Source organism: Elaeis guineensis, chromosome 13 (assembly GCF_000442705.2).
Source record: "Elaeis guineensis isolate ETL-2024a chromosome 13, EG11, whole genome shotgun sequence".
NCBI lineage: Eukaryota > Viridiplantae > Streptophyta > Magnoliopsida > Arecales > Arecaceae > Elaeis > Elaeis guineensis.
The window spans coordinates 31263609-31280101 of NC_026005.2; the positions used below are offsets into that span (position 1 = coordinate 31263609).

Sequence of the window (16493 nt, forward strand, 5' to 3'; positions counted from 1 at the left end):
AATCCAGACCAAGAAACTGTAGTATCTATTTGGTGGATGCGATACTCTATTAGATTTTCTTAATGGTGCATCATTAATAGGTTCTGGATTTGACTCAAACAAATCGAGTTTTGTGAGTTCACTAGATTGTGTCGGTCTTTCTACTCATTAAACTTCATCAAGCTCAATTTTAAAAGTACTAATTCCTTCACTATGGAATTTTTTTTTAAAAAATTATGCTTTATTCCTTACGAACACTTTTTGTTCATTAGTAAGGTAGAAGTAATACCCCTTGGTTCTTTTAGGATATCCGATGAAGATACACTTGTTAGATCTAGGATCTAGTTTGTCTATTTCTAAATGTCTGACATAAGCCGGATACCTCCAAATCTTAAGATGTGAGAGTATTGATTTATGCCCAGTCCATATCTCATTTGATATTTTATTCATAAACTTACTTGAAACTCTATTAAGTACATTGTAAGCCGACTCGAGTGCATATCCCCAAAATGAGATTGGCATATTCAAAAACCCCATCATGGAGCGAACCATGTCCAACAAGGTTCGATTCTTCCTTTTTGAGATGTCATTATGCTGTGGCATTTCATGAGTCTATTGTGAGAGAATCTCATTCTCTTCTAGATGTGTCAGAAATTGACTAAAAAGATATTCACCTCCTCGATCAGATCGAAGAGTTTTAATACTCCTTTCAATTTATTTCTCGACCTCACTACGAAATCGTTTGAATATTTCAAACGATTCTGACTTATTCTTCATCAAGTAGACGTACCCATATCTAGATAGGTCGTCTGTGAACATAATGAAGTATTGATGTCCTCCTTTCACACTTGTGCTTATCGATCCATATATATCAGTATGAACGAGACTTAGAACATCACTGACTCATTCATCTTTTTCAGTAAAATATGGTTTAGTCATCTTTTCAAGTAAACATGATTCACAATCATTATCCTTAAGGATTTTCTCTCGGATTAACCTATTCATCCTATTCTTATTAATACTACCTAGCCTACAGTGCCAAAGGTAGCCATTCGAGACATCATCTATCCTAGGGTATTTTCTTAATGTGTTCATTACACTAGTTCGTGATACAACATAAATTCTATTATTCAATTATCCATGCATTACAGTAACACCATTCAAAATGATATCACAAAATTTTTTTTATTAAAATTTTATAATTTTTTTTGGCCAGAAGGCTTACAGAAATTACATTCAATAAGAAACTAGGACAATAATGACAATCACTAAGAACAATAATGTAAGAATTAAATATAAGTTTGATGATTTCTAAAGTTAGAATTGAAATTGATTTTCTATCTCCAACATTCAGAAATCTCACACCATCTTCAAATCTCCTACTGACTTGAAGTCTCTACAATGAATTACAAATATCAATAGGACTACTACTATCTAATACTAAGGTCATTATATCACAAATTGAGAAGTTGTAAGGAGTTATCATATAATTACCGTGCTTAGCAACCATGGCTTCTTCTTCTTAAGCTCATTCGGATCAAAGAAAGCAATGTATTAAGGACAGTTTCTCTTCCAATGATCCTGCTTTCTATAGTAGAAGCACTCTGCTTGACTCTGGTCAGACTTAGACTTGGACTTCACGGTCTGACCCCCAGCACTTGGCACCTTATTTTTCTTCTTCTTCTTTTCATTCTTAAAGGGATGATGCTCGCCTGAAGAAGATGCTCCTACAACATTCACCATCACCTTGTGGAGTTGGTAATCTTTCTCATAAGTCTGTAGCAACTCCAACAGACTGTAGTAGTTTACTACAGACTTCATCATTCTGACATTGAAAATGGCACAATTGATCTTATGCCGCTCAACATTGTCGAGAGTGCCAAAAGAATCATTCAATACTTTGAGCATTTCTTTTGACCGAGCTTCCTCAAATTTATGATCGAACTTGTCGTTCATAGCTGCTCACATAATACAACAAACCATGGTGCAGTTGTTGAGCTCCTTCAAGTATCTCAAACCATACCGCAAGCATTTGAAGTGGGCTCCTCAGGTGCTGAATCCAGCAGCATGTATAAGATCCACTTGTACTCCAGGACTATCTTTAATTTTTGAAACCAGCTATGAAAATTGGATCCTTTTAATTTATTACTATCTAACAATGATTGGAGTGACAAGTTGGTAGCCATAATTGCAAAAGAAAAATCAAAAACTAATTAGTATATGAATTGATTAAGCCTAAAGATATGGACTTTAGTCTAAAGATTTTTTCATTATTTTAATCGAATTGGTAGCCTCTACCTCCAATTAGAGAAATTATCTTAATTTTTTAGCAGATACTAGAATCCACACAATTGCACATGAGTCTGACTTTGGCCAGCTCATCCATATACATCTATGGATAGGTTCTTAATCAATTATTTTAATAAATAATTTTTAATAATTAATTTTGCCCTAAGGTCCTAACAGTAAGCTTTGGCCTCCACTAAGAGGTCTAATTAGGTCCAACCATTCATATGATCATACTCAGAAATCAAACCACAAATGATCAGGCTCAACTTTGGTCGGTCATCCTGATCATCCATAAGAGAGACTCACTCATCATATTATGAATGATAATTTCAATAGTAGATGAGCACCAGGCCTTTGGGCCATCCAATGATCATCCAACTATTAGATCCATTATCACTCAACTTAATAGGAGGCTATGATCTACTTATCTCTATAACTAATTTTTTTTAGAAATATAATAATTTTAGAAGATTTAATTAATTGAGTTGATAGATGAAAAAAATTTTGATCAGTTATTTTTAATCCTCCCACTGACTTCACCAAGTCAGATTAAAGAGATTAGGTTTAACCTGATCCACCCAACGAGTCATAAATCCTCCCATTGACTTCACCAAGTCATGAAGAGGACTCAAAATAAGTTGGACTAGGGGTACTTAAATCAGTCATACTGATTTTCTAGTTAGCATGGGTCAAGCCCAATCATTGAGTGATCTAATCAAAATATAATTGACCATGTTGGCTAGGTAAGTAAGATCGATGGGAGGGATATGTCATTAACTCATCATAGACTCAATCTATGCGAGTAGCTCCCAATTAGTGACCACCGATCAAGACTGCCAAACTTACCTTAGACACCAACTAGTTAACTAGTTTCAATTTGATCGACTTATAAATTTGAGTTCGATCACAGAGCTACAATCAAGATCTATCTTGATCTAATCAAAGACATGGACTCGATCAACTACAACTATTAAAAATTGATCAAGAGAAAAAATTGATCCAACAAGAATTAACTTTTAATTAGATTTGATTAATTACTAATATGGTCCATTATCAATGATTTCTGACTCTAGGTCTAACCCAGTTAAATGAACTTGACTCGAGCTAACCCATTAACCCATGAATTATGAAATTGATGTCTTAGATCTTTGATTCTCAAATCTAGATTTTTTAATTCTCAATTAAGTTTTAGGCTGACATGGGTTGGGGTTCGATGTTTGAAAAATATTTTCACAAACAATTATCCAATGATCAAAATCTTAATTTTAGATCTAAAATATATTATTTCATATCTAAAATAAAATTTTAAAATTTTTTTCATTGTTCATCATCATGAAAAAGACCACGCAGTACCCCTACATACCATAGGAGATCCCATCGAATGGGTAAATAAGGCTATGAAATCTTGATTTCTCCTATGATCAGACAGCTATGAGAATCTATCCAATCATATTACTATACTACTCAGATTTTAAATTAATTATTTAAATCTAATCTAAATAATTAATATTATATTTATGCAAAAAATTTATATCATAAGCAACCGAAGCTCTGATACCATTGTTGGAAAACAAGCAGTTCAAGCATGTATATTTTTAAAATTTTTATAGCAAAAATAGTAGATTAAACTATTTAATCTTTTACACATACTTTAGATTAGATCTAAACTACCTTTCTTAGGATCTATGATATGAAAATATTGCATAACAAAAATCTGATCTGAAAGAAAACACTACATCGATCGTATCGATGCCCTGAATCAGATCTAACGCTTAGATCTAATCCAATGAGTTTAGAACTCATTACCTGATCATGGGTCGATGATCACTACTGCTAATACATATAGTAGAAGGTCTTTTCTGGTGTCAAGATATCACACAGCATGTCCGACCTCTACAGGTGATCCACTCGAAGCGTCGAATAGATCATCCTTCTCGGGAGTGCTAGCTCACGATGAAGGATCTGCATGGCTGATGGAGATCCCTTTCTTTAGATCAAATGGACACCTCTAGATTAGAAGAAAGAGATTTTCAAAAAGGAGATAGTGTGGAAGAAGAAAAATAATTTTTTTTTTTATTTTTCTCCCTCACAAAATAGGAACTAGAAAACCCTAGAACCCAGCCCTAGATCTCACACCCCAAAGAGGATCTTCTCCCTCTTTTTCTCATGCATGGACACCCACTCCTCTTTCTCAGATCTCTCATGCCCTCTTTAAGGTTTTCTCATGCCAAATTTGAAGTGGTTTGGCACACAAAAACTCACCTTTCTTAAAGGTGGCATCCCATGTAGAGTTTGGATAATCTGATTCAGCTTCAAACAGCCTTTGATCTTATCACAAATTCAAATCAATTTGAACTTCTTATTAAATCAAATTTAATCAACAACTGAAAAACTCAGAAAGGAGGTGACACAACTTAGATTGATGAAAAAAACACATGCAAATATTTGTTTGTGCATGAGAAAGAAGGCTGGTCAGTGGCTAGAAAGAGTCCCACAAAACTTGGACTCTTGATTTAAGCTTGATTTCAAACTAATTTGAAGTCAAACTTAATCCAACCAAATCTTGATCTAAAGAGGATCAGAAGAAGGCATCATACACCTTTTGGACACAAAAAAATTCCATGTGAAAACCATTCTCATGCATGGAGAAAAGCAGGGCATAATGAAAGGTGGCACATGGAGTGTTCTTGTTCCATTGAAATTCGAGTTTGTATTACTTCTAATTAGATTTTTGACCAAACTAAATTAGGTTAGACCTAATTAGATTACCTAATATAATCAGGTGATAAGTGATCTTGATTAAATCCTAATCAGATTAGAAATTAATCGAGCTCGAATTAGAAATCGAACATCCTTAGCGATTAGGTCATCTCATAACCTAATCGAATCAAACCAAATTGAATCCCATTTAATTAGATTTGATCTAAACTTTAATGCTTAATCAAATTGAGTTAATTAATAATCTAATTACTAATCAATCCTCTTTTAATTTATCAATAATTAGTGAATTAATTTATTACAATTTGTGTACAAGGTTCATCATCAATTGAATTCATAATTAAATCTTGGAATGATTCTCAATCGTCGATCAGCCACATGATCAGTCAGAAACTTTTTTTGAGTGTGACCCCATAAGTTTGAATCTAAGTTGGTAGCACAAAAATAACTTTCTAAACTAATCGATGTAACCATCTAGTACTGAGACCCGACGTCCGAATAGATCGAAAGATTGCAAAGCATCAATCATGAACCTATTGGCATATGGTTACCGTATAATTCATCCCTTTGACCCTAATGCTCAAGATGACCTGGAGTTTAACTATCAACCCTGGATATGTCAACCACATTATGATTCAACCTTTCAAATCCATCACATAGATTATCCTGATCAAGATTTTACTAAATTGAAACACGCTCATGCATTAACTCCTACTTATTCGAAAGGGTTAATTCCATCTTGAATCACACACCAACTTCGCAAGTACTTGACTATATCTAGAAATCTTCCATTATTGAATTAGAAATTCAGATAGTCTGGTAGTAAAGTATAGTGAGTTGCTTGTAAATCAATGTGGTGATCTCAAATCAGAGAAAAACTTATATCCATATCCTTCGTAAGCTAGTCTTGACAGCAGGGTGCCCAACAGTTGGTCACGTCTAATGAGATGTACTCCTACATCTCACTTGTATACCATACCAATTTCTCTACATCACTTGATTACGAGGACAACCAACACATATGATACACAATGACCTACACTCGATAAATGCTATCATCCTTGTAATAGCATATCATTTGGTCATGAACTAAATTTAAAGACTAAATGATATATCCTCCTATTTTGATTAGGATAGTCCTAAGGACTTTATCACAATAACTGAAGTTTATTACAAAGATGTACACTATTTTGTGATAAAAAAAGCCAAATAATAATTTTATTAATCTATCAATTCACATATGTTTATACTTTTAGCACAACCATCAACAAACTGATGATTAGCTATGGAACATAATTTCCAACATATATCTACTTCATAACTTTTATTGATGATTATTCATGGTATGAATTTATATATTTGATGCATCATAAGTTTGAATTCTTTGAAAAATTTATAGAGTTCAGACATGAAGTAGAAAAATAGATCAAAAAACCCATAAAGATTTTTCGATTAGATCGAGGAGGAGAATACCTTAGTGGAGAATTCTGAAACTATCTCAAGGATAATGACATAGTCTCATAGTGGACACCTCTAGGGTGCCCCAACTCAGTAGGATATCTAAAACAGGATATCTAAAAGGAGGAATCGGACCCTATTAGATATAGTTCTGTCCATGATGAGCTTCACAGATCTTCCTATCTTTCTTTAGGGACGTGCATTACTTTTTGTAATTTATCTTTTGAATCGAGTTCTCTCTAAATCCACTCCTATCACACCATATAAGTTATGGCATGATAAAAAGCCAGCTCTTGGGTATCTCATGATTTAGGAATGTCCGACCTATGTCAACTAACAATAGGTAGATAAGTTAGAGGCTAGATCTTTTAGGGCTCACTTTATAAGATATATTAAGAAATCTATGGGATACTATTTCTATCTTCTTGAGGATCATAATATGATTGTGAGCCATCATGCCATTTTCTTAGAAATGAAGTTTATCAAGATGGAGGCAATGGGAGGAAGATTGAGCTCGAAGAGATCTCTGAAGAGCATCGAGTCTAAGAATCTGAACCCAATAGTGAGTCAGTAGATGTGGTACCTCCTCTATCTCATAGATCAAATAAGATCTTTTGTCCTCCTGAAAAGTACTTAGGTATTCTTATAGAGGATCAAGAGGAAGTGTTCTTTGTGAGAGATAGGGACATTAGGAATGATCTCAAGACCTATGATAAGGCGATGTTAGATATTGACTCCGAGAGATAGATGGAAGCGATGAAGTCAAAAATTGACTCAATGCATTCCAATCAGATTTGGACTTTAGTAGATCCACCTGAAGGTATTGTATCTATTGGGTGTAAATGGATCTATAAAAAAAATTGGGTTGGATGGTCAGGTAGAGACCTATAAGGCAAGGCTAGTTGTGAAAGGTTATAGTCAATATGAAATCATTGACTATCAGAAAATCTTTTCGCCTGTCGTCATGCTGAAATCTATCCGAACTCTAATTACGGTTGTAGCTTTTTGTGATTATGAAATTTAACAGATGGATGTGCAAACTACCTTCCTAAATAGATATCTTGAGGAAGATATCTATATGGAGCAGCCTTTAGATTTTACATCCAGTGATAATAATCACAATGTCTGCAAGCTGCAAAGGTCCATATATGAACTCAAGTAAGCATCCCGAAGTTGGAACACTTACTTTAACGATGTGATGAAAATATTTGATTACATCAAAAATGAAAAGAAGCTGTGTGTGTATAAAAAGATCAGTGGAAGTGCTGTCACATTTCTTATATTGTACGTAGATGATATCCTCCTGATTGGAAATGATATTCTGATGCTGACATTGGTCAAAGTATGGTTGTCAAAAGAATTTACCATAAAAGATTTAGGAGAAGCTTTCTACATTCTTTGTATAAAGGTCTATAGGGATAGATCTAAGAGAATAATAGGACTCTCACAGCGAATGTACATAGAGGAGATGCTGAAGAGGTTCAGTATGAAAACTTCAAAAGGGGTCTCTTGCCCCTTAGACATAGCATTCATCTCTCCAAGAAGATGTGTCTTGACACACCTAAGGAGATCCAGTGCATGAGCAAAATCCCTTATGCTTCGGTAAAAGGGAGCCTCATGTATGTCAAGTTATGTACACAACCTGATATAGCCCTTGTCATGAGTGTCACGTGTAGATATTAGGCAAATGCATATGAAGAAAACTGGATTACTATGAAGAACATCCTTAAATACTTGAAAATAATTAAAAATTTATTCTTGATCTATGGTAGAGGATCGGAGCTGAAAGTAGAGGGATACACCGATTTAGACTTCACGACTGATGTCGATGATAGAAAATCTACATCAGGATGTATTTTCTTGTGTAATGAAGGATCGACTAGCTGGAAGAGTTTCAAGCAGCTGGTCATTATAGATTCAATCATGTAAGCCAAGTACGTCGCCACCTCTAAAGCTGCTACGAAGCTTTCGGGTTCAAGAAGTTTGTTGCAGAGCTGAGTGTGATGCTATCAGATGCTATTGCATTGCACTATGATAACAACGACACCATAGCCCTCACTAAGGAGCCCAGATTTCATCAGAAATCTAAGCATATAAAATGGTAATTCCACATCATATGTGAATACCTCGAGAAGAAGTTCGTCGAGATGTAGAGAGTCGACTCCACATAGAATATAGCAAACCCACTGACCAAGCCTCTTAGCCAGCAGAAGACTGAAGCTCACCTTAAGAAAATAGATCTTAGGTATATGGCCAATTAGCTTTAGGTCAAGTGAGAGTTTGTTAGATGAGTACCCCAGAAGCCAATTATTGTCTGATGATGCGTAGTCATTGATAGCACCAAAAATAATTCTACTCACTATGTAGGTAGGATGAGTCGAGATCGTATCCTCAGGGACCTTGGGCTAAGTTGAGATTACAAAATAAAAGAAAGAAGCGTTGTTTTGATTTAGAAAATAAATTATCTTAAAATTGATGTAATTAGAAAATAAAGAGCTCGAGAGTTTTGAATTAATTTTGCACTAGCAGAGTTGTATCTCTTTTTTAATTAAATAGATGCGATTAATCTTAGAAAAAATACCTATCTTTCCTTAGCACACCCCATAGCCGTAGATCACGGCGTGTCTCCAAAAAGTACTAGGTAAACAACTCTTCTTTTCTCGACACGCCCCGTACCCGTAGATCATGGTGCGTCTCCAGAAAGTAAAAGTTGTTCCTAATGTTAATCTAACAGGAAAGCATAAATAAAAGCATATGAAAGAGAACAAATAAAGAACTCATGACGATTTAAATAAAAAGCATAATCTTTATTGCATATAAAGAAATACAAGAAAGTTTAGAACAATAAACCCACTCTGTGTCGTTACAAAATTTTTTCTCCACTCTCGAGACTGCTAGCCTAGCTTTTCATGGAGTAGTCTCTTTCTCTTCCTCTATGCAAGGCTCTAGAAGAATTTCTGGGCTCCCCCTCCAATGGGAGTACAAAAATCATTTTATAGGTGTTAGGAGGGAGGAGTTTTATATGATTTTCTGATGTGGGACTAAAGAAAATACTAAGGACTAAAAGATGAATGGATGAGATGGAAAGATCACAAGTAGATAAAGAAAATACAAATTCTTCCTCTTGAAGTATTTCCAAGTATTAAATTTTTTTCTTTTATTTTAAGATCCCTCTATTCGCCATTGTGTTCGCCTTGCCAAACTCCCCATGAACCCGCACGCCCACCTTGCTGCACCCGATGCTGCGATGCCGCGTTCGCTACCGCGATGCCGCGCCCGCACCGCGATGCCGCGCCCGCACCGCGATTCCGCGTGCTCCTTCCATGTGAACCCATTAACTGTTTATACTCCTTTACAAAAAGAAACTTTTGTTTCTTTAAAATGATGTCTATATCCTTTTTGGGTTCCTTGCATAGTATCTTCATTTTCTATAATACCGTATGCATCCTTCTTTTATTTAAATTTTATTTTAAGTCCAATTTTCTTCAAACTTGAGTCTTTTTGATCTACGAATCGGACTCTTTGTATCGACGATCACTTTTCTTGTAAAACATAAAAAGAAGCATCAAATTTTTAATAAATAAAATAAATTAAATATAATTTTTTGCTTTAAATGACTTAAATTAAGTATTTATCACACCCCCCAACTTGAATTTTGCTCGTCCTCGAGTAAAATAGATATATCAGCATTATGTGCTGACTCGATCTTGAATAAAAAGTTAGGTTAGGTATCCTAAAAGGTAGATGATACCTGGTCAGACCATTAAAGAGATACTTCATTGGATTATCAATTTGACCCAATTAGTGGCTGAGTATTAACTAAAGAAATTTCAAGAGCTTTTCTTTCACCAACTCCCCACTTTACTCTTTAAATCCTCTAACTTAATGTGAGAGAGATTTATTATCTTCTTGCAATTTAGTCCCCTTATTATCCACTATTTTTTTTAACATTGTCCACCTTTTTACGCGAACTACAATGCTTACTTAGGCAAAAGGGCCCGGTTACTCAGTAGAAAATCAATATTTTTTTAAAAAAAATAAATTTTAAAGAGAATTTTTGCATACCTCGACCTTTCCACCCAATCTCTCATGAAGCAAATTCTTTATTGAGATCAGTAAGAAGAGGGTTGTAGAATCACTCCTAAAATTGGATCTAGTTTAAACCCCACAATTCATTAGATTTTCTTAATAATTTATTCCTCAGTATCTCTAAAATTATCTTGACCGTTAATCATTCATTTATTAGGATGCCTAATTGACTCTTAATCAAAATAAAATTCGGATACACAAAACTAATTATTTCTGACCATACTCGAGAATTTGATTAATTTCCATTTTCTTTCCCCCCCAACTTAATCTACATTATCCTCAATGGAGTAGGAAAGCAAAGAAAATAAAAAGAGAGAGTGCACCTGAGATAATTTTGCTTCGAAAGTTGAAGATAGCTTCATTGATTAATAGGCTCTTGTTCTAAATTCCTGTAGCTGCAGTAAAGTAAAAAAATATGAAATCGTTGGGTTGCCTCCCAACAAGCGTTAAGTTTTATGTCTTCAACCAGATGTCACGTTTATTGATAGACTCTTCCATATAGAGCGGTCCTTTATTCTTAAAAAAAATAAAGATCAGTTAAAATAAAATAAAAAAAATTTGGGTTGCCTCCCAAAAAGCACTAAGTTTAATGTCTTCAGCCAGATGCTAAAAGAGTGTCTATCCTATTCCTGCTCGAATCTTAACATGAGTGTCGATCCCTCTTTCAGAAATAATATGTCCTAATATAATTTCTTTCCGCACCATGAAATGGCTCTTTTCCCAACTTAGGACAGGATTTGTCTCCATACATTGTTTAAGAACTTTGGAAAGATTATGGAGACAATCCTTAAAGGTGGTTCCAAACACAGAAAAATCATCTATAAAAACTTTAAGATATTTATCCACCATATCCGAAAAAATGATCAGTATGCACCGTTGAAATATAGCGGATGCATTGTAGAACCCGAATGGCATACATCGAAAAACGAAGGTGCCATAGGGGTAGGTGAAGGTAGTCTTTTCTTGGTCATCCGAAAATATAGGTACTTGATTGTACCCTGAATAACTATCAAGAAAATAGAAGAAACTTTGTCCTGCTAATCGTTCTAAGATTTGGTCGATGAAGGGCAATGGAAAATGGTCCTTCCTAGTAACGGCATTCAGTTTTCTATACTATGCATACTCGCCATCCAGATGATATGCGAGTGGAAAGCAGTTCACCTTCTTCGTTCTCAACCACAGTAATACCTGATTTCTTAGGTACTACTTGAGTGGGACTGACCCTTTACTATCAAATATGGGGTAGATGATTCCAGCATCTAACCACTTTACCACCTCTTTCTTTACTACTTAACGCATGTTTGGGTTCAATCTCCTCTGCATATCTCGATGGGGTTTGGCATTTGCCTCAAAATAAATATGGTGCATGCAAATGGAGGGGTTAATTCCTTTTAAATCAGCAATGGACCAACCGATAGCCTCTTTGTGTTCCTTCAGAATACCAACCAATTATGTTTCCTGATTAGTGGTCAAGTCTGATGCAATGATTGCCGGGAGGGTGTCATTGGGTCCTAGAAATACATACTTGAGCGTAGCAGGAAGGGGTTTCAATTCTAACGTAGGTGGTGATTCTAAAGATGGGACTATTGGTGTACTGGCTAATATGGGCAATGGCTCATACTTGATTGTCCATGGAGGAGTGGTTTTATCGTATGGTGTATCCAATAAGGTGTTAACTTTTTTCATATATCCCTCAAAGTCATACACTCCAAAGTGAGCCAAGCAAGTATCTAAGGGGTCTGGTGCTAGAATTGTGGGTGTTGTATCTTCTATAATGTCTTCTAGTGTATCTACTTCGAAGCAACTATCCATTGATGGTCTTTGAGAAGCACCAAATACATTCAGTCTCAATTTCTTATTCCCAAATGATACGTCCATGACTCCTGTCCTACAATTAATGCATGCATTTGCCGTAGCTAGGAAGGGTCATCCTAAGATAATGGGAATTTGTCTTGGGTTGCCACTTAGTTCCATGTCAAGAACCAGAAAATCAATTGGAAAGTAAAACTCATCTACCTTGACCAAGACAACCTCAAGCATTCCACGTGGTTCTTTAATTGATCTGTCGGCTAACTGCAGTGTGACTGATGTGGATTTCAGTTCTCCAAATCCAAAAAATTCATACACCGAACTAGGTAAAAGATTCACACTTGTCCCTAAGTCCAAAAGAGCTTTTTCAATGTGATAATCTCCTATAACACAGAAAATGATGGGGGCTCCTGGGTCCTTAAGCTTTGGAGGAGTGGCATGCTGGAAGACAGAACTAGCCTGTTCAGTGAGGCATACTTTCTTTGAAATTTGTGATCTAGATTTACATTTTTGGATGCACAAATCCTTCAAAAATTTGGCATAAGCAGGGACCTGTTTGATTGCGTTTAGAAGGGAAAGATTGATTTGGACTTGCTTAAACAATTCCAACATCTCGTCAAGTCTTCCTCCCTTCTTATCTACAGGAATAGGGGCTTTTAGGGCATCCAAAAATGGGGCTTTAGTCAAGTAAGATGATTCCGGTACAGTTGGTTCATTCTCTATTTTCAGGTCCTCCTTGTTCTTGGATGATTTGGCTTCGGTTAGAGGTTTAGGGTCGGTCTCATTGGTTTTACTAGTGTGTTCAATGACCTTCCCACTTCTCAGAGTCATGATTGATTTGGCGTGTTCAGAAAAAGCTTCTGGGATATTAGAGCTCTCAATCACAAATTCCCTCTTGGGTTGCTCTCGGGTTGGCTAGGTAATTTTCCTCCTTCCCTCCTACTAAATGCAGTCGCTAGTTGACCTATTTGGGTCTCTAGCTTAGCAATGGATTGTGTGTGGTAGTTAAGAATCTGAGTGTTGACTTCTAATCGTTCTAGTACTTTTAGAACTTTTTTCTCAAAAGCTGAGCTGTGACCAGTAGTAGACGGTTGAGGAGCATTTTGAAATTGATGGTATGGTCCATGCCTATATGTTGGGTCCTGATATTGAGGTCGAGGTGCGGTAGGGCCAACCACTGGTTGTGGTCTCCAGGAAAAATTTGGATGGTTTCTCCAGTCGGGGTTATAAGTGTTCGAATAAGGATCGTTTCCTGGTCTGCGAGCTTGTTGGACTTGAGCTTGCTGAACCTGCTCGTGCACAAACTCAGAAAATTAAGGTGCGGCTGGGCATTCACTAACAAAATGGTTCGGACTTGCACACAATGCACAAACTTCTTGGATTGGGTTAGGTGGAAGCGGGGATTGTCCAGTATTTAGAAGTTGGGACAGTTCATCTACCTTACTGTGGATATCCATGACATTTCCAATCTGATAAATTCTACTTCTTTTTTGTTGAAGCATGGGTTGTTCTCTAGAGGTGGCAGACATATGATGTAAGGAATTCTCACTTAGTGTTTCAAAGAGCTGCCAGGCTTCATCCTCACTCTTTAGCATGAATGTCCCACCACATGATGCATCAACCATTTGTCGGTGTTTCTCCGATAGACCATCATAAAAATACTGACAAAGTTGCCATTTAAGGACAGCATGGTGTGGACATTTACGAATGAGGTCCCTTAACCTTTCTCATGTCTCATGAAAAAGTTCACCCTCCAATTGGAAAAAACTAGTGATAGCTTTTCTAATTTGATTTGTTTTTCCAATTGAAAAGTATTTCTTGAGAAATTCTCTCTGAAGATGATCTCAAGTTGAAATGGTTATAGAGTTTAAGGAGTTTAACCAATGCTTGGCTTTGACCTTAAGTGAGAAAGGGAACAGTTTCAACCTAAGGGCATCATCGGAGAAGTTTTGGATTTTTACTGTGGAACAAATTTCATGAAATTCATCCAAGTGTTTGTATGGGTCCTCGTTACTAAGTCCATAGAATGATGGCAACATTTGAATAATGCTAGACTTAATCTCATATTGGGTAGCTTCTACTGGAGGTGCTTGATTGCATGGAGAGTAGGTATACGAGGATGGAGTGAAATATTCTCTCAATGAGCATGGAGGATTAGCCTCACCAGGTGTAGCCATGTTTCTAACATGGATAGTCCTAAGAGTCTTTTCTAATTCTTCATCTAATGGTTGCAAGTCGGATTTTAGTGATCGTCGACCTAACATGCAACTAAAAGGTCTATGTAGGACTATCCTAGTCTGTTAAGGATTTTTTTTTTATTAAGAGGAAAAAAAAAGAGAAAAAAGAGTTCTAAAGAAGAGATCCTAAGAAGTCCTAAAACTAATAGAAGAATTAGTTGTGGTTAGATTTTAATTACAATCAAGTTAGCACGCAGTGAACTCTCTATCCTAAAGTTACCCTAGTTCTAGACAGCTCCTAACTGTAGTTAGCCTTCAAACCCTCCACGTCAGAGCTTGACCAACCAACTGGCCAGGTAAGTGTAAGGTTGGTGGGAGTCCCCCCGTTGCTTTTCTTAGACACCAATTAAATTAACCAGATCAGCGAATGGAACCAATTAAAAATCACCTTCCTTTGGGCCCAGTCATCCCGCAAACCACTTGCCTAGACACCAGTTAGCTGACCAAATCTAACCTGGTTCAACTCTCAGGGTCACTTGTCCTAATGAGCTCAAAATCCTTAAGGGTCAACATCTAATTAATTTTAGATTAAGGTCTAGGTTATGCAGATGCAAGGGAGTGATTTGTGGGCCAAGGAAGGGTGATCAAATCCTCACCTTATCTTAGTTACTGGGTTGCACCCTTAAAGTTAATTATGGAGATGCAATGCAAAGAAACAAGGTGTCCAATCAAGATAGAAATTTTTATATTTGAGGTTATGCTATTTTATGTTAAGTGTTATGAAATGTCAGTGGTTTTTTTTTACTTTTTATTTTAACCATACCAAGATCCCCGACAACGGTGTCAAAATTTGATGCGTAGTCATTGATAGCATCAAAAATAACTCTACTCACTACGTAGGTAGGATGAGTCGAGATCGTATCCTCAGGGATCTTGGGCTAAGTTGAGATTACAAAATAAAAGAAAGAAGCGTTGTTTTGATTTAAAAAATAAATTATCTTAAAATTGATGTAATTAGAAAATAAAGAGCTCGGAAGTTTTAAATTAATTTTGCACTAGCAGAGTTGTATCTCTTTTTTAATTAAATAGATGCGATTAATCTTAGGAAAAATACCTATCTTTCCTTGGCACACCCCATACCCGTAGATCATGGCGTGTCTCCGAAAAGTACTAGGTAAACAACTCTTCTTTTCTCGACACGTCCCGTACCCGTAGATCACGGTGCGTCTCCGAAAAGTAAAAGTTGTTCATAATATTAATCTAATAGGAAAGCATAAATAAAAGCATATGAAAGAGAGCAAATAAAGAACTCATGATGATTTAAATAAAAAGTATAATCTTTATTGCATATAAAGAAATACAAAAAAGTTTAGAATAATAAACCCACTCTGTGTCATTACAAAATTTTTTCTCCACTCCTGAGACTGCTAGCCTAGCTTCTCATGGAGTAGTCCCTTTCTCTTCCTCTATGCAAGGCTCTAGAAGAATTTCTGGGCTCCCCCTCCAATGGGAGTACAAAAGCCTTTTTATAGGTGTTAGGAGGGAGGAGTTTTATATAGTTTTCCAATATGGGACTAAAGAAAATACTAAGGACTAAAAGATGAATGGATGAGATGGAAAGATCACAAGCAGATAAAGAAAATATAAATTCTTCCTCTTGAAGTATTTCCAAGTATTAAATTTTTTTCTTTTATTTTAAGATCCCTCTGTTCGCCACTGTGTTTGCCTTGCCAAACTCCCTGCAAACCCGTACGCCTGCCTTGCCGCACCCGATGCCGCGATGCCGTGCCCGCTGCCGCGCCGTGATTCTGCGTGCTCCTTCCGCGTGAACCCATTAACTGTTTATACTCCTTTACAAAAAGAAACTTTTGTTTCTTTAAAATGACGTCTATATCTTTTTTGGGTTCCTTGCATAGTATCTTCATTTTCTATAATACCGTATTCATCCTTCTTTTATTTAAATTTTGTTTTAAG

At 36.1% G+C, this 16493-nt stretch overlaps 1 non-coding gene across 1 annotated transcript; it reads left to right on the plus strand.

Annotated features, from left to right (window-relative positions):
* The first annotated feature begins 14025 nt into the window (after positions 1-14025).
* Positions 14026-14131, plus strand: LOC140853482 (small nucleolar RNA R71). Its single transcript, XR_012136553.1, has one exon. It is a non-coding gene; the product is annotated as a small nucleolar RNA R71 (small nucleolar RNA).
* The last annotated feature ends 2362 nt before the right edge of the window (positions 14132-16493 follow it).